A 21372-nucleotide genomic window follows, 5' to 3' on the forward strand; every position below is an offset into this window, starting at 1 on the left:
GAAGGATAAAAAGAAAGGCTAGAGGTAATATAGTTATAGTTAATTAAATATTAATAAACTATGAGGCAACGCTTAGCCCAGGAGCCCATGTCTATAATCCCAGCTACCTGGGAGGCTATTTGAGAAGGACCATGAATCCCATGTAACACTGGGCACATTGACAAACTGCCTAAAACAAATGAATAAAGAAAGTGTAGAAGTCACAAATGAGCCATGTATATTAGATGCATGTAGAAAAATCATGAGAATCTCATTAATTTGTCTAATTAATCAGTTAATAATTAAACTTTTCAAGTTTAACTTTTATATCTATTTTGTCATAATGCAATGTACCTCAGCAACATTTGATTCTTATGTGTCACTGGGTGTTAAGGAAATTAAATGAAGCAGTGGATAAGAAAATGAAGTCTTAAAACTAAGAGAATAAGGTCAGTAACAAGGAATTGCTATACACATGATTTAGTCTATTAGAATAAATTGGTTCTAGATACAAGGGATGTCTGTATGCATACAGTTTCCCAATAGGCACTAGAAATAGAAATTAGTTTGCCAAGGAGAGAATACAGGGCAGAAGACTCTTGATTTGTTTTTCAAATACAGAGAGGATGCAAAAATGATACACTGGCCAAAATGAAAATTGGACAGTATGTTTTTAGTCAGTCCAGTCACTCCCCAATTAAATAATTGGTATCTCTCTAGCTTGTCTATCCAATCCTGTCTGAATTTTCATATGACTCATTTTCCTAAATATGAAATATCAATTTTTAGACAAAAATATCAATATCAATATTTTTAGACAAAAACCGGTGAGATTTGAATTTATTTTTAATTTTATTTTGTCAGAATGCTTTGCACAAGTAAAGACTTACTACTTCTTCAGTAAGCAAACTTAACAAAGTGGTGTATTTGAGTGCTTTAGAACTACGCATAGTCAGAAGTAAATGCAGTCTTCTGAAGTGTATTTAAACCCTCTAGAGTAGCAGATGTTGTCTTGCCTTTCCACTGCAGTGTGAGTGCTTGGAAGGTATTTTAGGAGATAATCTTCAGTGGCTAATGTCCTAGATTCTCAGCTCTAGATTGTATCGACAGTTGTGAGATTTTGAGCAAACGATAGTGGTTGGCAGAGGCATAAACTGAATGATAAGTGCTTACTTTTCCCATTTGAATCAGAATAATTCCCTCATAACCAGGCTTTTCATGTGAGTAAACTAGATCTGAAGATACACAGAAGTTCATAAGCAGTCTAGATTATGAATAATCCAGGCAAACTTTCACTGTCTAATATTTAATCTTAATCCTTCTCATGAGCTAATTTCTCATTTTTCTAATAGATAGGATTAAAATACTCCCTTGCACCAGAAATTAAGAGGCCAGTGTTTGTAGGCTAGTAGTTGTGTTTTCTTACATGAAGGGCTTGTGAGCATTGACAGACATCGTGGCTCTGGTAGTGGGTTGGGTGGAAAATGAAGAGGACTTAGGAATGAAACAAAAAGTGCACACACCCTTGGAGGGCAGTGAGGCCAAGCAGCATTTACAAAACTCAACTCATTAAGTCAAAGAAATGATGGGCTCAGTGAGTCATGTCAAATGTATTGCCTAATCGTAGTGTGACTTCATTTGCCTCTGGAGCAATAAGGTTTATCCTGCCTTTCTAAAAGTCTTCAAGAGATTATGAAGTAGAGACAGGGTTGGTGATTATATATATTTTCCCCATGTTCCTATGTGGTCATTTATCCATTTCCACACTTGGCCCCTAAACAATAGAGAAGTCAATGTTTCCATTAAGGGCAAGAGCTTCATTTGTGGGGTGGTCCATTTTCAACAAAGACATATTAGTCATATGAGCTTATAGTAGGAGGCTTCTGACCTTAAGGGACTTATTGGTCTAATCTCTAAGAATACAGTACCCCCCCCTCCCGCAACCCTGCAGAAAGACAAGCCTTTAGGTTTTACTTTAGTACCATGAACTAGTCTATGGTGGAACAAGCCTAAATAATAGAAAAACTTCTTTGAGTAGAAACAAAGGTTCCACATTGCTGATCGTCTCAAAGTACAAAAAGAAGAAAATGTTTGACCATAACAAAGCAAAAACTCCCATGTAGGCATGTAAACAGAAGAAAACTTGGAGTTTGACAGCTTGCCATTCTTTTGATGGCCTCCTTTGGAACCAATACTGGAAGCCTCCTATGATAGATAGCCTGACACTCAATTACATTATGAACCACAGTGTCCTTTTGTGCTTCCCTGGGCATGTCTTTCAAGTGGCCTCTAAGTAGCTCAGTTTCATCTCTCACAACATCTAGCCTGAAGCAGACTACCTAGGGGGTGGGTTTTCCAAAATCCCTTGCGACTCAGCCAATTATGTTGTACTTAGAACAGAATTTTAAAAGTAACAGTCTAAAAGGAATCTAAAGTGCAGTTGCTAGCATTCTATCACATAGGGTGTTGCCTATGGTGTTAGCCTGGGGTATTCTGCTTTGCCAAATGAATCTTCAAGGCTGGAGTCCAAATTGCCTAATATTTCGACATTTCTAAATAGCCTGCAGAACACTGGGTAATTAGAACAATGGGCTGAGACATGTTATAGCCATGGCCTGGTAGACACTCTCTTCTCAGTTTCAAGGGCAAGCTCCTATCAGTTTATGTTTTCACTGTTGTGATGGAATCTTATTTATATACTTAGGAAAAAATTTAAGGCATTATAGGAAAGACTTCTAGCTTCATCATTTCCTTTTTTTTTTTTTCTAGAGAAAGCTGCATTTCTTCCTTGGTAACACTCTTTAAGCATGTACTCATTTATTTGAGGGGTGTTATCATTTCCACTCTGTAAAAGCTGACCAGGGAAATGAAAAAGTATATACCATAGATGGCCTTGAACAAACTACCTAGTACTTCATGTACACCTACAATCTAGATAATTAACGTGCTCACCATTCTCTGAACATGATCTCCACTCCCTCACATCATTAGTGTATATAATTTATGTATGTGTTAGTCGTACTATGATCATATTGAGAGTCAATATCAGTGACTCAAGAAAGACAGTGATTTAGCCATTATTTGTGCCATTAATATGGAGACAGAAATGGTCAAAGTATGCTGGCTGAAAACACAGGAAGATATTAGAGTCATAAGCTTGATCATGAAGACACCAAACTTTTATTACTTCAACTTTTGAATCTTGATTATACCATTGCTTTGTGAAAGTGAGTCAGTCTCTTTACTCATTAGGCCTTTACTTGGCAGACCTGGGATAGTAAGACCCCTACTTCCATTGGTACCCAAGGAGGCTGCCTAGAACACTGTAAAATGCTCTTGGCTTTGGCACTCTTGATAATACTTATTTCTGCTGTTATTAAAAATTAACATAATTGAAACTTGGAATAAAATATTGCTTTTCTTTCTGAGATATTAACTCAAAAAAGTATAGCAGCTCATTGTAATAGTTTGTATAAACAACATTAAGAAAATGTCTTTGGGAATGAAATTCTCCTGGAGCTTTTGTCTTTTATATTAAACCCTGGATTATGTTTACCCAGACCTTTTGAGAAATTTTTCCATGCCAGGCTTCATGAAGAAAAGTTAGCAGGGGAAAGATCTGTATCCAAGAACCTTGTACAGGTAGGCAGAAAGTGACTCTCCAAGAGGTAAACCTCAGAAACTATGAATGTTACTTTGCTTGTGGTTCAGCATAGCCTCCCAATATAAAGATTTTCTTGAACTAAACTATCATAATGGACACAACTGAATCCAAATGCTTAGAATCCTAGACCACTTTCTGGCTGTGATCATGGAACAGTTCCAAAAAATTACTAGCTAGGACAAGGTTGATGTCTCTGGAAATGTAAGCAGCTTTTAGAAACTTAATAAAGAACAATAATAGATTCTACCATGAGCCCTTAGAAAGAGACACAGCTCCTCCAAAACATTGACTATGGATAAGTTAGACTTATATTAGATTTTTGACTTATAACCTTTTTATATTAAGATCACTAAGTTTGCAGTAAATGGCAGCCAAAGAACCTTAATACAGACTTCATAAAGCAAGAAATTAGGAACAAGAAGAGAAACCATAAAAGTGCAAGAGGATTTAATGTGACATGAGTAGAATCAGATGACAGGTAATATTAAAGATGATGATGATGATGGCCTTGAAAAAACTTATTATACTCAATTCTAAACTATATGCAAATTAAATAATCAAATGCTTGAGATCCAGTTCATTATTGACCCCATTTTTGAAATAAGGAAACTGTGGCACAGAGATGTTAACTTACCCAAGGACATAGAACAAGCCCGTATGTACTCACGGTTTGAATTCAAAGCAGTGTGAATACATACTTATACCTCCCTCCAGTCTACTATATAGGGTGCAGTGTTCTAATAGAAACTTAGTAGCAAGTTCTGGGACGAGGTAAAGACTTGAACTTGAACTAGTAAAGGATTGTTTTTGAGATAGAGTCTCATGTAGTCCACATTGGCCTGGAATTTGCTACATAATCTAGGTTGGCCTTGAACTTCTAATTCCCCTACTTCAGCTCCCTGAGCCCTTGGAAAGGCATGAGTCAACATGCTGAGCTCTGAGTAGGCTTTTGGTTGAAGAGACTCTAAGATCATCAGGAAGTTGACCGAGTAGCGTTCCAAGAACACCTCTTTCTTGAAAAAAAGGTAGAACTGGAGTTAATGGCATTCTAAGTGTCAGAAGACTTCCTAGCAGACATAGGTAGATCTGGAAGTCCTCACTTAACTCACTGGACAAACCAGGGAAGGGGAGGCTGACAGCAGAGAAAAAGACCTAAAGAAAAACGATTGGCTTATGGGACCAGCTTTTGGCTTGACTTTCAGCTCCACCGTTCCGTATTTTTCTCCTTATACATTTAACTCTTTAGTTGTTAATTTCTGATCCCAGTCTCTCTGTAAGGTGTGACTGAGCTTTCATCCATGTGTTCCTGAGTGCTACTAGAAGTAGCCAGTAAATGGACAGACTTCTGGGTCATACAAATATATCTAAATGTTTTCTACTGAAACTGTCTTTGCTTTCTGAAAATACTACAGACTTATGTTACAGAAGTAAGGAGAGATTCCCCACCCCCCAACCATATCAAACTGAGTCTTTCTCAAGAAAGTAGTTTCTAGAGGCAGCTCCTAAATGGGTCTGTGTGCTGGAAAAAGTCTTGGGAACCCTGGAAAGGTGAACTGGGCTGCACAGTCAAGGTTGTGTGAGCATAGAGAGCTGCATGGCAGAAATGTCTGATATTAAAGGAACAGAGTCCAAGATTTTGCACATTCTGTCCTGAAAGCAGGAATGTAGGCAACATGCATTGGGGCAGTTACCCATGGTATAGCATTTAGCAGGCTTCTGGACTCCAGTGGGCTGAGCGCAACCAGTTTGCTTAGATCAAGGGTTTAGAATGACGTTTACATCAGTGTCCTGTGAAGGCAAGAGACAATCTGATGTACGGGACAAGTTGGAGAGAAAAGCCTCAGAGAGATACTCTGGGTTCTTTGCTAGTCTTCAGGATAGAGAAATGCATCTTCTCCACTGCCAGTTTGGAAACAGAGAGGTCAGACCTAGATACTCCATGAAGGAATCACTCTTAAAGGGCACTGAAGACCTCTTCTCTGGCTCAGTGGAAATGAATGGCTGTAACCTAGATGTCACCAAGCGTTTAAAATTCCTTTTCAAACAATCAGAAGAACCTGATAACCAGAAGGCTCACCTGACAGTAATGAGTCCCACTTATGCAAAGAGGGGGTCCTTATATCACAGTCCAGGAACAACACAGAGAGACGCAAACCTTCTGCAAACAGCTCCATCTTCAGAAATTTTCTGACAATTACATTTATGAAGACTTGCCACTGTCACGATAATTAGGTCATATATTCTTGTTCAATGATCTGAAATATTTTTTTCTTTTTCTTGTTGACCAAAATACAATTTAACTTTAAAGAAAATGTTGTAATAATAATAAATCACCCCATATTCTGTCACTAACATGATCCTCATTTTCATTGTTCTTATTCTTAATCCCTTTAATCAATGACAGATTCTCTTTTGTCTTATAGAAAAGACATTCGTAATGAGAAAATGGAAATAGAAAAGGAAGAATTCTTCTATTATCTACTTAAAGTGACACAATCTATTTTAAATGGAACACAAAACTTCTCATACATGAACCTAGAATCCCCTTCCCTGCTATGGAATGCAGCCCTAAGGCATGGAACAAATTCTTTGAAACTTAACAAATTATAGTAACTAAAATATACATCTCATTCAAAGGCGGGAGTCAGAAAGTATGACTGACAGAGTATGGGAGCAGCAGTATATACCTGTGCAGAGAAACAGTGGCTTTCGAACTGGTACTTATATCCTGCTCTAATACAAGTCTCTCTCTCTCTCTCTCTCTCTCTCTCTCTCTCTCTCTCTCTCTCTCTCACACACACACACACACACACACACACAGCCCAAGGATCCAGATCTTAGCAAGCTTCACTGTCTTTGCTTTGAGTGTATTGCCTCCCAAATTCAGGTTCTTTCATTGTGATGACAAAAGAGGTAGATCCTTTAAGAGGTAACCAGGCATGGAGGCTTGTGTCTCACTAATGGGACTGCAGCCCTTGCTCCTGCTGCTATAATAAGATGCAAGATGCCCATCATCAGACCGAATGCTAGTACCTTCATCTTAGACTTCCCAGATATGAGAAATAAATATTTGTTCTTGATGTGTTATCTGCTCCATAGTGGTCTATTATAAGACTTCATTTTTATACTGGCCTCATACGGCTCATCCCCTTCTTGACCAAGGAATGCTGATCTGACACATTGGCTGTGAGAGAGTACTAGCATCAACCCTTCTCTTCCTGACTTGAAAACCGATTTGATCTCTGGTGATGGGTGGCCTTATTATCAGGCGGGAGGCATGAGGAAAAGGATGAAGGAAAAGTGCTTCACAGAGTTTCTGAGTACGTACCCAGTGCTACCCATCTCTGGACTCTTATTAGCAGAGAAGAGGAAAGACCAATTTGCTTAAATAGCTTAGGCAACTTAATTGACATCAAACTATTCTTAATTGCTACAGCCACCCCCACCATCCTACACCAACCAGTCCAGCCTGAGAGTCACAGTGGATTCACATGTGCCTTACAGCCAATGATTGCTTACTAGGTCTCTAATTTTAGACAACATGTCTAATTTATATAGACTTCATTCTATCTAACTACAATATTGAAATAATAATAGTAGTATATGCTTCATATAAGAGTGAAATGCAATAATTCATTTAAACTATTTAAGACATTGGCCAGCAGATAAATATCAAATAACACTGGTTTTCCTATTGGAGATGGTTCTGTCCCTCAAAGACCAATGAAGATGAAGATTTTGGAACTCTTCCTGTTTCCTAAAGCATGCTCACTTTCCCAGCTCTTAGAGATGGTCCACACACCCTTTGACTCCACACCTTGAAGAAAAATGCAGAGCCATTACAGCCATCTTGCCTCTTATAGGTCTCCTCCACTCTGAAGTCTTGAATGAACTGAGTCCCAGTTGCTATTTTAAAACCTAGCTGAGCTGGGGTCTCATTCTAGCTTATGGTTCTTGAAAAGGGGAAACTTGTAGCCATGTGAGAGAAAGAAGAAGAGTGTGGAGTCTATTTCCTAATGCTTTATTCCCTGAGGGTGATGGCTAAGCAGCTTAGAAAATCTAGCTGTTGTCATGACAGTGGACTCTGAGACTCCCCACAGTTGCTTCTTGGTCTACCCTCACACTTCAAGGATGGGAAAAACAAATTGTTCAAAGGATCTCCTTACTTCTTGGGAACAAGGGATTATGCTAAAACTGTATTATTACTTTAAATAAATAAATTAGTCCCTTGAGACCAGATGAAAACATGCTCTTATTAAAGTTTATAAAGGAGGACTGGAATTAGTGAGAATAAAGTCAAAGGTGCCTGAGTGGATTGAAGTGGCTTTCTCTGAAGTGGATCGCAAGGCAGTTTGTGTTTATATTAATGTCTCACCAAAGGGGGTTAGCTATAGCCCCACTTCCCCTGGGAGACCAATTGAAGTGCAGAATAGTCTGGAGTCTTGGGGTGGGAAGTTGGGGGGGGAGGGGGTATCAGCTTCAGAGCTCTGTCCGAGGTAGCTGACCATCATCTGGTCTTCAAGGGCAGCTGTCTGCTTCGAGTAACTGGGAGAAGATATTTTTCCCTTTCATTGGTCAGTGGGAAAGAGAATAGCTATGTCCTAGTCTGCTCATGGAAATCCATCCAAGGGAGCAAATGATATATACACAGACACAGACACAGACACAGACACAGACACACACACACACACACACACACACACACACACACACACACACACAAACACTTGAAAACCTATGTGAAAGGTGGAGGGAAGAACTTATTTATTCTTTAGCTACTCATTCATTCCTCACCAGAAATAAGGTTTTCTCATGATGGGTTTCCCAAGTGTATTTAAAATGCAGAACAACAAAAAGGAACTTTTTCTTTTCTTTTGTTCTAGTTAAGAGACAAGACACTGTACAAATTCATCAAAGATGGGTTTCAGTTTGTATTCTTTAGTTGTATTCTTTAGTGAAATGTGTGCATTGTGTGGAAGAAAGGCCAGCAGGATAAATTGTCTAGTGGGTGAAGTTTCTCATGGGAGAGGCGGCGACTGTGCATAAGATACAGGTTAGATTTTCACTCTACAAACAAAAAGTAAGTAATACAGCAACTTTCCTTCAATGGGTACTCTCCACTTGGCACTCTGCTAAGAATTTAGTATGTCTCAAAAGAAGAGTATTTGTCTCAGTCGGAAACTGAGGACCGTAGAAACTGTGGTTCGTCCACTGGTTAAGGTCAAGGTTGGATCCTTGACTCTAAGTCTGCTTCCTCCCAGGCCTTCCAGCCCTGCTTCACTCCATTTTGACTCATGGATTTACTTGTTCTTTGAAATTTTTATACTTGAAATGCTCCCTCCTGTTTTATTTTGAAAAAACATCCCTATTTTATTTACAATAAAACCCTACTCTGAAGCCTTCCAATATTTAGGCTGTGCCCTCCAAAAAAATGGTAAGAATGATGGAGGGCTTTACACAAATTGGCAAGGTTTTGGATAATCTGTGAAATTGCAGCTGACATTTGTGACACAGGGATGGGCTGTTGTCCTTCCCAAGCCCTCAGTGTGATGTCACACATACAGATGTTCATTGTTTGCAGTCAGATTCCCAGCTCTTTCACTAACTATCTATGGATCTCATAGAGGACACACCAGCTTTGTAAGCCTCACTTCATTTTTAGAGAAATGGAGATGGTAATAAAGGCCTCACCCCTTAGAACTACTGGAAAATTCCAAAACCTTAGGACATGATGGTCTACGATGATGTGTAAGTTGGTAGAGATGGTCTTCTCGCATGCTTTCCCGTGTTACTTGTGAGGAGTTGGCTGAGTATATATAACACTGAGAAAGCAGGTATTCTTTTTCAGTTGCCTCCTGCTGAGTTTCTTTGGGAAATATTGCAGTTGAGAGGGAGAGACTTTCTATGTAGGGCTAGAGCTTAGAGAAGAGGTTGACGAATAGCAGGTGACATAGAAAGTCTCAGACGTGGGTTAACATGTATAATATTTAACAGACGACTGTGTGGTGCTATCAGAAGGAAAGTCGGTCTTTGCAAGCCTTAGTGCCTTTGTCTTGGATGCTATTGGCTTTACCCCACCTTTCCTTGCTTGCTCAGACTCCCTCCAGTTGGTGCCCAGGTCTGGTCTCCATAACTACTCTCCCTCCTTGACTTTGCCTATGGAAGTCACAGTCATCTTTTCAATCCAGTGGAAACTCACAATGAAATGCTCCTTTCTTGAAGCACATATAACAGAACCATCTCCATCTCTAATATGTTATTCTTTCTGTGGTGACGTCATATTTGGTATCCAATTGTTCACAGTTAAGCCATGATGACTAGTCTGCATTTTTGTTTTTCATGGACTGGATCTGTGCCAAATAAGGATTCCAACTTCAGGTCATTAAAGAGGCCAGATAGAGCTGATAGCCAGTACTCAAGACACATACTTGTTGAACAGAAAGATAAATAGAAACCAGTCAGGCTGTCAGGGTCCTAAAAGCTCACTGATGTAAATCCTTTCATCTCAAACAAGTGACTAAATAAAATCAAAGTGGTGATGTTTCCATCCCAGAATCCTCATCAGTATCATGGCCAGACTCCTGTAGCTCTACTCATCACATGGGAATTTTAAGCTTTCTCAGAGAACCAACCACAAATTATACTTTCCACCCCCCCCTTCATATCTTCATCTTAATGGAAATTCTGAGCTTTGTTGTTTAATTGGGAAAAGAGCCAAAATGACATGCTCACTCTTGATCTACTATGGCCCTCCCAAACTGCCTATTTTGAGGATGTGTGCTCTCTGGCCTCAATTTTTATATTCTACCATGTCAAAATTCCTATTGATTCCTTAAAGTGCCCATTTATGAATATATGCATCTTGCTTGTGCTTCCTGTCCCTTGGCGAGTTTCCAGCATCTTTAAGGTTAACCCAAATCTTGCTGATTTCCCAGGATTCTAATATGACCACCAAATTTCTTATATTATACTGGAACTCTTCTGCTCATTTGACTACCTTTGGTCCCCTATGATACACTGAATATCTGGCCTATATTTTCCCTAGCATACTCCTTTGGGAGACCTCTTTCTCCTAACCCAAACATTCTCAACTGTTTTAGAAACAGGCTGACATCGTGTAAGACCCTGACTCCCTGGCTATAGTAACTAACTGATCTGGTAGAGAGCCACTTACTGAACTTGGATCAATCATAGTGCCTTATGACAACTGATGATTGATGGACCTGATGCTAACAGCAGAATCGGAGGCTTAGCTCTGCGAGTTTCAAACTCAAGCTGCAAGGCAAGGCACTTATTTTCCTCTCAAATCCTGTATTAAGTATATGGAGTCAGACTGCTAGAATGTTCTTGCTCTCTCCTACAGGATTGCTTGTTGTGGAACAGTGACACACAATGAAAGGAACAAAGATGACATTTAGAAAATCTTAACCATATTCAAGTCATAAATTTTCCAGCCTACTGCCACCTCTATCAGTTAAATATGTTGATCAGACAATCCTGTTGTTGACTGAATTATGCTATCCAAAAATCCCTGTGCTTGAACAGGCAAACATTGAAAACAGTGACTACATTCAAAGGAGGCACAAAGGTGGGTCTTGATCTAATATGCTTGGTATTCTAACAAAGAAGATTTTTCTACCTACAGAAGAGATACCAGATACATTTACTCAAAAGGAAAGGTCATTTGAAGACACAGAGCAAAGATCACCATCTGCAAACAAAATAATGAGAACCTCAGGGGGAAAAGAAACCAAAATGACAAACAGCTGACTTTGAATATCTAGTCTCTAGTCTTGGGAGGTCAATTTCTATTGTTTGAGACAGCTGATCTGTGATGCGTTGAATACAGCCCCAGAATTAATATAGATTTCAACAATCCCCTCTATTTGCTCAAATTAGTTTAATATTGGTCTCTATTAGTTTAATATTGGTCTCTAAATATTATAATCAAAGGACACAATACCATGTTGTCGAATGTCCTAAGCAGGTTTAGTGGTTGAGTGTATTGCAGATGGTTTCATGTCCTGTTACAGGGCTCAAGACTGTGACAATAGGGACATAACAGGTTCCCTCACAGACTCCTTTATGAGCCAAGAGCAGATTTGAATTGGACAAGTTCAAAATTCTGCCTCAGTGTAATGAATTGGTGGTTGCTTGAAACATTGTTTGCAAACAATTTTCCCCTTAACAGAATCCAGAAGCTTAGGACTGAGGAAGGGTGGGACCCAGACTCTGAGGAACTAAGGCCTGGATAACTTTAATAGAAAAAGTAAAGGCATGATAGTCATTCTTGATAGGATTTTTCTAGATACAAACTAGTGCAGGTGGCCACTGGTGTTAGACTTGCTTCAAATAAGACCAAATGACACTTTTTCCAACCTCCAAATAAGCTGCTTAATCAATACCAAGATCAAGTTCTTTCTAGTTGCATCCTATGTGGCTTTGTCTGCTATATAAATATCATTTATTTTTCATCTGACAATGTCATCTAACTGCCCATTTACACTCCTGTTTTATAAAAACTGGTCACCAGAAAACTGAAAGTCCCTTGACCGTTTTAACTTGGCTGCTTGATCTGAGATTCCAAATGTTCACTGCTCACAAGCATGGGCCTTGGAGATTGTTCTTCAGTCTTGGATGGCTTCCTCATTTATTGATATTTGATTTTTTACTTGTTGGTAGCTTTTCCTCTCTGTGGTCTTCCCCCATCAATATTCATTTACTATATTCCACTTCAAGAATTTTCTCCATTCTACCATTTAGTTGTTTAATGCATTCTGTTTCCTTGTAGGTAATAACTACATTGCTTACTCAAAAGCAAATTAAAGGTGTATGTTCTGGAAATTTGGGGAAATGAAGGTTAAAACTAAAAAGAAAAATTAGATATGAAAAGACATAAAATTGGGCATTGATTTTTTTTGTTTTGTTTTGTTTTTTTTTTTTTGTTTTTTGCATTTTGTTGCTCTTTGGTCTTTTACAAATGCACCTTTTTCCAAGAGTGTGTGTTTTCCCTGAACCTTGAGGATTTTCTTCCACCCATCTCCTTCCCATGGTCACCATGTTCTCTCACTTTGGGTTTCAGGGTTAGTAATTGTATTCTGCAGTGAACTTGCTTCTCACAAAGGCCTTAACTGCATTCATATACTTCTTCCTCCAAAGAGCAAAGGATTAGGAGAAATCTTTATTTAAACAGCATTTTATTTAAATAAATTTATTTAAATAACATAACCGTGCTTTCCACAATAAAAGCAGACAACCAGTATTGAAATTATTTACTGCATCAATTTTTCCAAGTTCTTTATGTAGACAAACACTTGAGCACAGCTAAAGAATTCTCCAGAAAGTATCAAATGAATACTCTGACTGAATATAAATGCTTTTGTCCTGAAATGGGAAAATTGAGGCAAATTTATTTGTCTGTGGATCACAATTCACTCAGCTCAACTCAAAAGGAACTGAGATTTTACAGTCTCGGATGCTCTGATCTCTGCCACCTTCTTAAACATTTTATCTTGTTTTAATACGAACATTTCAAAGTATTACAAAAATAACGAAACATGATTCAGAATTCAGATGTCCTTGGAAAATAAAGACTTCTTTGAAGCAGTGAGATTCCTTAGAGAATTCTAAATGGTTGTGTATCAAGAGACTCTGGGATGGATGCTGCTGGAAGCATCACTCACAGAGTCTTTTGACCCTCTGTGCCCCTTTTGTGAAGAGCCTCTTGTAAGGTTGGTGATCTGGTGACATTGAATTGACATTGCTAAATTGCTTCAAAGACTTAGAAGAAAGGAAGAGTTAAAATATATTAGAAAAAAATTTTTTTTAATTCATGCTGTTACTTTTACTTGTTCTCAGAACAAATACACGTCTCTGAACGAATATTTTCTGGCTGAAATCGCCTGGCATATTCATTTTAGCACCATCAATATTGAAGCTCTCAAAACGCACCATTATACATTTTATAATATAAAGAGAATCTTGTTACGAAAAATACCAAAAAAAAAAAAAAAATGGACATAGATGGATGACATGGTAATGAACATTTTGCTTGCCCAAGCCCTGATGTGCTACACAATAAAATGTTGTGTATGTTTACAAATAATATTATTCAGCCTCAAAGAGGAAGGGAGTGCTGGCCCACACTACAGGGGTCAAACTTGAAGACAGAAACTAAGCCCTTTGCAAAGGGAACTAAGCCATGGAGAAAAAGAGAGCTAAAAAAGCTGCCATGTGACTTCATCTTTATAATTGCTTAGAGCATTCACATTCTTAGAGACAGAAAGTGGACCAGTGGCTACCAGAGCCTGAGAGATGTAGAGCCTGGGAATTATTATCTTATGATTACAGTTTAATAGTACTAAAAGCTCTAGAGGTAGATGGTGGTGGAGATGGTATAACAATGTGAATATACTGGATGCCATTGAACTCTGCACTTAAAATGGCCTAAGGGGTAGGTTTTTGTTTATGAATCTTTCACTACAGTAAAAGAAATAACTGGAGATGGCAACCCTACCTCCTAGTCTCTAATACCTATAGATATGTCTTGTGAAAGAAGAATATCCTTGAGTGAACATATATTTCAAATTCACTAAATATTTTCCCAAATTAAATCTAAGAATCTCCTCTACAATGGAAAAAGATTAGCTTGTCTTTATGAAGACTTATCTGTGGCATGCCGTGTGCTCCACACAGTTGATATTTCTATATGAAATGAAAGGAAGAATCTGTGGATTTTATTTCTTCCCTGCCTCTATTTTCCCAAAGTCAAAATTAATTATAATACAGAGAGGTTTACAAAAAGGAAAAAAGAGAAAGCTATAAGAGTCACAGAGAGATCAAGAAAAAGAACTAGTATTAGGAAAGCCCCTAGACCTTTCCTTTAAAAATATTAATAATCCTTCCACAATCTTCCTACAGTGTTTTCAGTTAATCAGGTGAGACAAAGACATATCTGTCTGGACTAGTAAGAGCTACAAAATGACTAGTAACTTATTAATCTTCAAAAAATCTGAATATCTCTCTATTATAGTAAAACAGCAACAACAACAACCCAAAACTTATCATATACTGTGATTTCCTTTCCGAGATTAGCATCCTCTCTGTGGTCAAACTCCAACACAAGTTACTTTCTGTGCCCCTTTCTTCTGATATATTAAAATATAGTTTAGCTTTGAGAAGCCATCAAATACCCATTTTTTTCTGAAAAGGGGTTTCAAAGCAGGAGAATATTAGGGAAAAATTTAAGTAAAGCAAGGCAGTCATACAGTCCGATGTACAGGATCTTAGTGACAAAGTTAGTGGACTGTTTGGCTTTCCCTCCATGTGTAAGGTGATGTGCACTGAAAAAAAAAAAGCACTGAACGTGGATTCTTAGCCTTACTCCATGAATAATGAGGTAATTGCAGCTTAAAATATAGGTACTGTGGTTTTTCTTTTGTTTAATGAGACCTTCAAAAACATCTCAAACTCAGGATCCTATACACAGATCCTTTACTTCTCTCAGGAAGTCACTGCGATACTAACACCTTCGCAGGCCATCTAGCCTTCACCAATTTCTGTCTTCTCTGAGTAGAAACAACTATTGCCTGTAGTGCTCCCAGAGTGTAATCTGTTACATATCTTTTGCTGTTACTGTTTTTGTTTGTTTGTTTGTTTAAGAAACATGGTCACATAGATAGAAAAATCCCCCCGGGGTAGAGAAGAACATTAAACTTTTCTTATTATCTCCAATTTGTAGCCTAGAGCCTGATTCACAGCCCATAAATGTTCAATAAATGTTTGCTGTTAATGATGAGCTAGTGTAGATTCTTCTGAAATACAGTCTGGATAAAGACAATACAGGAAACGCACAAATGATCATCCACCAAACATGGAAGCCAAGAAATCAATGTGCGTGTTGTCTGAGCACCAAGTAAAAGATAAAATTATGCCCCCCACCCTACTCTAGCATACAGCCTGATGATGGATTATAGTACATGAAATTGTCTATACAGATCAACTTAGTATCCGTGATTTCTGAGTTGAAGAAGGGAATATCAGGGACTGTAATATTGCAAAAGAGACGTAGGGGCCAAAGACCATTCTCAGAGAAGCACATACCACTGATATAGAACCTGTTTGTAAATCAGTCATCTCAAGCATAGTGAGAGCATAGGGCTTTTCTTTCTCCCTTCACAGTTCCCCAACCCCGAGACTGACATTCTGACACATCCCTCACGAGATGCAGGAGCCCAGAACTTACCCTATGAATCAGAAGGCAAACTTTGGGCATTCAACCTTTGCCAAAACAAACCCAGCCCTTTCAGATGAGCTATGCTCTCGCCATGTGTTGACTATGTTCATGTGCTTCTAATGTATTGCACTGGGGAGAAAGGTAGAACATGATGTCTTTCCCATATTTTTGCCTTCTTCTACAAGATTTGGCTTATATAAGTAGTTGAAATATTGTGATGAATATATTCAACTGATAAGTCTCATTCCTAATTCTCATTTATTTGCTGTCTTATTCTTATTTTTTTCCTGGATTATGGGGGCTTTTAGGTAGAAAACTCTGCCATTTTTATCGCAAGTACTGGGAACAGAGCTAGCGTATATAAGTATAGGAATGTTTTGTGTGGCGCAGTGGGGTAATCTATTATACCAATACAAGTGTCCCTGAACCTGAGTGGGTGTTTGGGACAGGTTAATTTGAGAATGAAGATCAATGGTTTTCCACTTACTTATATATGACATACTGTCAAGCGAGAAGCCTAAATAGGATAATTAATTTGTCTGATCATTTCATTGGAATATTGGTAATGGTTTGAATGAATTTCATAGCATTTATTAGCTCTTCAGCCCAATTAACTAATCAGAATATGAATTGCTGTGTTTACCTCACCCATGGCAGCGTCTCTCAGTCACCTCCCAGATTTTGAATAAGATAGCACATGTGCATAATGATCATCTGTACAAATACAGCTGCAATGGTCTGGGTTTTCTCCACTGTTGACTCTTTTGGTGCATAAAATCCCACCCACTAAAGGAAATGACCATGAGATAATCAAAGAGACGTAGGAACAATTTCTATAATCCATTTGGTTTCCTTCATCACCACAAGAACACCAATGGCAGCCAATGTCTTGGAAACGGATGGTCTATGGAACTGTGTAAACATCAACATTCTCCTTCAAAGTAGGGCTTTTTATTCTTTGTTTGTTTGTTTGGTTGGTTGGTTGTTTGTTTGGTTGGTTGGTTTTTTGAAACAGGGTTTCACTGTATAGCCCTAGATGTCCTGGAACTCACTCTGCAGATCAGGCTGGCCTCGAACTCAGAAATCTGCCTGCTTCTGCCTCCCAAGTGCTGGGATTAAAGGCGTAAGCCACCACTGTCTGGCCAGACTTTTTATTCTGTCAGAGAAAATAATTTAAAATGCTCCCATGTTTAGATTTATCAAGCAATTTCTTTTTTGGTTTTTTGGTTTTTTTTGTTTTGTTTTTTTGAGTCAAAGTTTCTCTATGTAGCCCTGGCTATCCTGGAACTCACTCTGCAGACCAGGATAGCCTAGAACTCAGAAGACCCACTGCTTCTAATTCCCACGTGCTGGGATTAGAGATGTGTGCCACCACTGCCTAGCTCATAAAGCCATTCTTATAAGACACACAAGTATCCTTCTGGGAGTTGAAGACACAGACTTCAAAATGAAGCTTGGACTCACAGTCACTCAGGTCCGGCTGATGAAGTAGACTGAGGGCCTCCAAGCCTTGTCCTTGCTTGTCAACAGAGGCAGGAAGATGTCAATGCAATGCACTCACATCCGGAAACACTCAGGAAGAAAACAGGAAAGACCTAGAGAGAAGTGTAGATCACCTCATTCAGTATGGGCATTCTTTGGGGTAATGGAAGGACACTCCCCTTCCCCACCTCAAAAATGGTGAGTGGCAGCAATGACTGGAACCACACTATTCAGCATCATGGGGTAGAAAATGGACTTTCCCACTAGATGGTGCTAGGACACATCCATGACTTCTGGGGTATTGTCACCCAGGCACAGTAGAGGGAAATGGTTTTTACTTTAAGCTTTTATGTCTCCTTAAGTAAGGTTCTATACAACGTTCCACATGGATTGAAGTGAAGCTTGATATTGCAGTGGGAGGTATATGTGGAATTCCATAGTTGTATGTTCTTATGAATGTGGTTCCATACATGAACATAAGTGTGCACAAAAGCATGCACATATGTACATACATGTTATATCATGTACGTCAGTATCAGTGCAGGTGTAGACTGAAGCACATTGCTATAAAAATGAAAGGACTGTGGAGAAAGAGGACCAGATAATGCGTACTGTGTATTCTATACTAGGTGTTTATTTGCTTCCTCAATCCACCTTCACAATGACTGGGGAAAGCATCTATCATTATTCCATGTTTACAGAAGAAAGAATTTAATGGCTAAAGAACTGTCCCAAGATCATATAGCTATGAGGTTGCAAGGCCTGGATTGAAGTACAGTTCTGCTGTACTTCCAAAGCGGACCACAGTCATACATTCCTTAGGCTTTCTGTAGTTTCTTATAGGGTACAAAGAACTCCTGAGAATATGGATCACAGTCTGTTTACACAAACAATATGGCATGTGCCTTACATAGAAATAACATATATGCAAAAGTCTAATCTATGTTGGGCTGAACTATGCATAAGGGTTACATTAATAAAATAGTCTACCTTCCTTCCTTTTACTCCAAGGTAGTTATTAAGTAACTCCACCACAGAAAAACACACAACCATGAATTGCATATATAATTCAATAAAAATAAGCCATTAAAAAAAATAACAAGCTTATTTTAAACTTGATATATCAAATCCACATGTATAAGCACTTGAAGCCATTTACTGTTATCCTCATACAATGACATTAAGGTAACACAAATTCCATTTATGTTGCCTCTTTATATTTCAGGATAAAAGCATTTCCATTGAGATGATTGATACCCACTCATGTATGGTCTGTTTTCATTGAAGACATTGTAATCTTTGAGTAGCAGCCTTTTAATTTTTTTCTTGTCCTGAAAGTACTATTTTGTAAATCGCAGTTTTGTTGGACAGGTTAAATAATTATGCATATAGTGGGCATTTAGCACAATGTCTGGCAAAGGGAGAGTGATGAATAAAAGCCAGCAATGGTATTTATGATTGCAGTAGGAAGGGAAAAGCAGAAGAGCAAGAGGGAACTGGGGGAGGAGCAGAGTGTAGGGGGGAGGAGCAGAGTGTAGGGGGGGCGGGGAGCAGGGAGTACAGGGGAGCAAGGTGTGCAGGGGGAGGAGCAGAGTGTGCAGGGGGAGGAGCAGAGTGTGCAGGGGGAGGAGCAGAGTGTGCAGGGGGAAGAGCAGAGTTTCAGGGGTAAGAGCAGGGTTTGCAGGGGGTGAGGCAGAGTGTGCAGAGGGTGAGGCAGAGAGGCAGAGAGGAAGCAGGTGGACATGTGGGTTGAGCTAGAAGATCAAGGTGACAATTTGTAGTTCCATTCTTCGTGGTAGAGTTTTTATCTGAGGCTTCCGAATAGGCATTCGAAACAGAATAACACTTTAAATACCTGCTCTGAACTGGGAAACTCACCCTACTCTTTATCACAGGCTTTGGTGTGCAGGTCTATTTCCTCTTTTTCTCCCTCCCTCCCTCCCCCTCCCTCCCTCCCTCCCCTCCCCCCCCCCCCCCCCCCCCCCCCCCCCCCCCCCCCCCCCCCCTCTCCCTCTCTGTTTCCCCCTCCCCCTTCCCTCCCCTCCCCTCCCCTCCTCCTCTCTTTCTCTTTATTTCACCTGAGATTGGTTAGCCTTTCTGTAGGTTGAGAAGAAACTCTGAGAACTGAGTTCCCAGCAGAGACCTTGGCTTCGGAAAGGGAGAGGAAGGCAAGCATTGTTTTATTTAGTTGCTCTTTGCACCGGAAAGCATCTAGATAACTGTTGTTCACAGTTGAATTTTAAAAAGTGCGAAGGGTGGGCTCTAGAACTCCCACACCAGATGGAAGATAGATAGGTTCCTTCACAGAAGACTCAAGATAAAACAGGCGTTTTCTTGTGTTTTCCAGAGCTCCTCTGAGCATTACCTGGTACCACAGGTCACAACCAAGGCAGAGGAGGAAATGTGAAAATATTCCCTCTTGCTTTCAAAAGTAAAATTCCACTTAAAATTTTCCTAAGTAAGTTTCTTGTCTGTTATTTAAAACCTCAGTCTTCATATTTTTTTTTATTTGTGTTAGAGAATGTTGAGGATTTACATGCTAATAAAGTGTAGAGTAATAAAAACTACCCTTTATTGAGAACTCAGTATATGAGTACAGATGTCCATATTTTAGGTCATCTTATACTCAATAGAGTATACATACAGAGCAGATACCATGTTACAGACAATACATATGAAGTTCAGAAACATAAGTTGATAAAGTCATATGAGGAGTAGGTGGCAAAGCCAGGACTCAAGTCGGGGTGGCTGAGGACATTTTCCGTGGTCCCCCTTCCTACAATTAGGTTACATGCACATCTCCAATGTCACTTCTACTACACAGTAGGTAGTACTGTGACATGGAGAGCTCATCTTTGCTTTCTGCAAAGGAATGTTGCCTTCAGATTGTTACCTCGGGAAGGGGGAGCTTTGTCTTGCCCTGTTCACAGTTTGGTAGAAAGCTATGCTCATTTAGAAATCCCCAGATCATAATTTCCTAAGATTAAAAACCTGTGAGTAGAATCAACAGTTAATATGTGTCTCAGGGTTTCTAGTCCTGCACAAACATCATGACCAAGAAGCAAGTTAGGGAGGAAAGGGTTTATTCTGCTTACACTTCCATACTGCTGTTCATCACCAAGGAAGTCAGGATTGGAACTCAAGCAGGTCAGGAAGCAGGAGCTGATGCAGAGGCCATGGAGGGATGTTCTTTACTGGCTTGCCCAGCCTGCTTGTTCTATAGCTTCAAAATCTATAGAACCCAAGACTACCAGCCCAGAGATGGTCCCACCCACAAGGGGCCCTTCCCCCTTGATCACTAATTGAGAAAATGCCCCACAGCGGATCTCATGGAGGCATGTCCCCAACTGAAGCTCCTTACTCTGTGATAACTCCAGCCTGTGTCAAGTTGACACAAAACTAGTCAGTACAATATGTAAGGACATAGGGCTAGTCATTGACAAGACAGAAGATGTGTAGCTCTAATGGGCTTTTCCATCCACACCTGCCTGGCTCTTTCCTACTTATTTAACCTCATGGATATGTAAACTATTAAAATGAGGGTAGGGGGAAACCCAAGATCTGCTTCATTTCTAGAGGGTAGTTTCCCATGCTTTTAGAATGCTACAGCAAATTCAATGAGGAAAACTCAGTGTGCCAACTGTTCATGACTGCTGCAGAAAGAGAACATGCCAATCAAAAAGAACTGTTTTTAAATGAACCCAGATCTTCCTCTACAATCTCCTTTAGTCTGAAGATGAACAGCAAGATAATTCAGTATTGGGTCATAACTGGATTATAGCCTAGGATGTCCACGACCAGGTTCATAAGAATCTTGGATTCCAGGTAACTTTAACGAATTTTAAAGAGGTTGGCTAATGAGTTAAATATATAGAAATTTACTTTTTCTAAATTTTTTGTTTGCCTCTTTGTTTTCTGGGGAGAGAGAGAGAGAGAGAGAGAGAGAGAGAGAGAGAGAGAGAGAGAGAGAGAGAATATGTGTGGGATTGGGTGATTTGAAGGATGAGTGGGT

General features: G+C 39.3%; 1 protein-coding gene across 1 annotated transcript in view; it reads right to left on the minus strand.

The window, feature by feature from the left end:
- Nucleotides 1–21372, minus strand: part of Slc14a2 (solute carrier family 14 member 2) — a 438498-nt gene that overhangs the window by 409727 nt on the left and 7399 nt on the right. Inside the window, exon 2 of the mRNA XM_021214198.1 lies at nt 17343–17473. The gene's annotated coding sequence lies outside the window, so the exon portion shown is untranslated. The remainder of the gene's footprint in view (nt 1–17342; nt 17474–21372) is intronic.

This window comes from Mus pahari, chromosome 15, assembly GCF_900095145.1.
Source record: "Mus pahari chromosome 15, PAHARI_EIJ_v1.1, whole genome shotgun sequence".
Classification (NCBI taxonomy): Eukaryota; Metazoa; Chordata; class Mammalia; order Rodentia; family Muridae; genus Mus; species Mus pahari.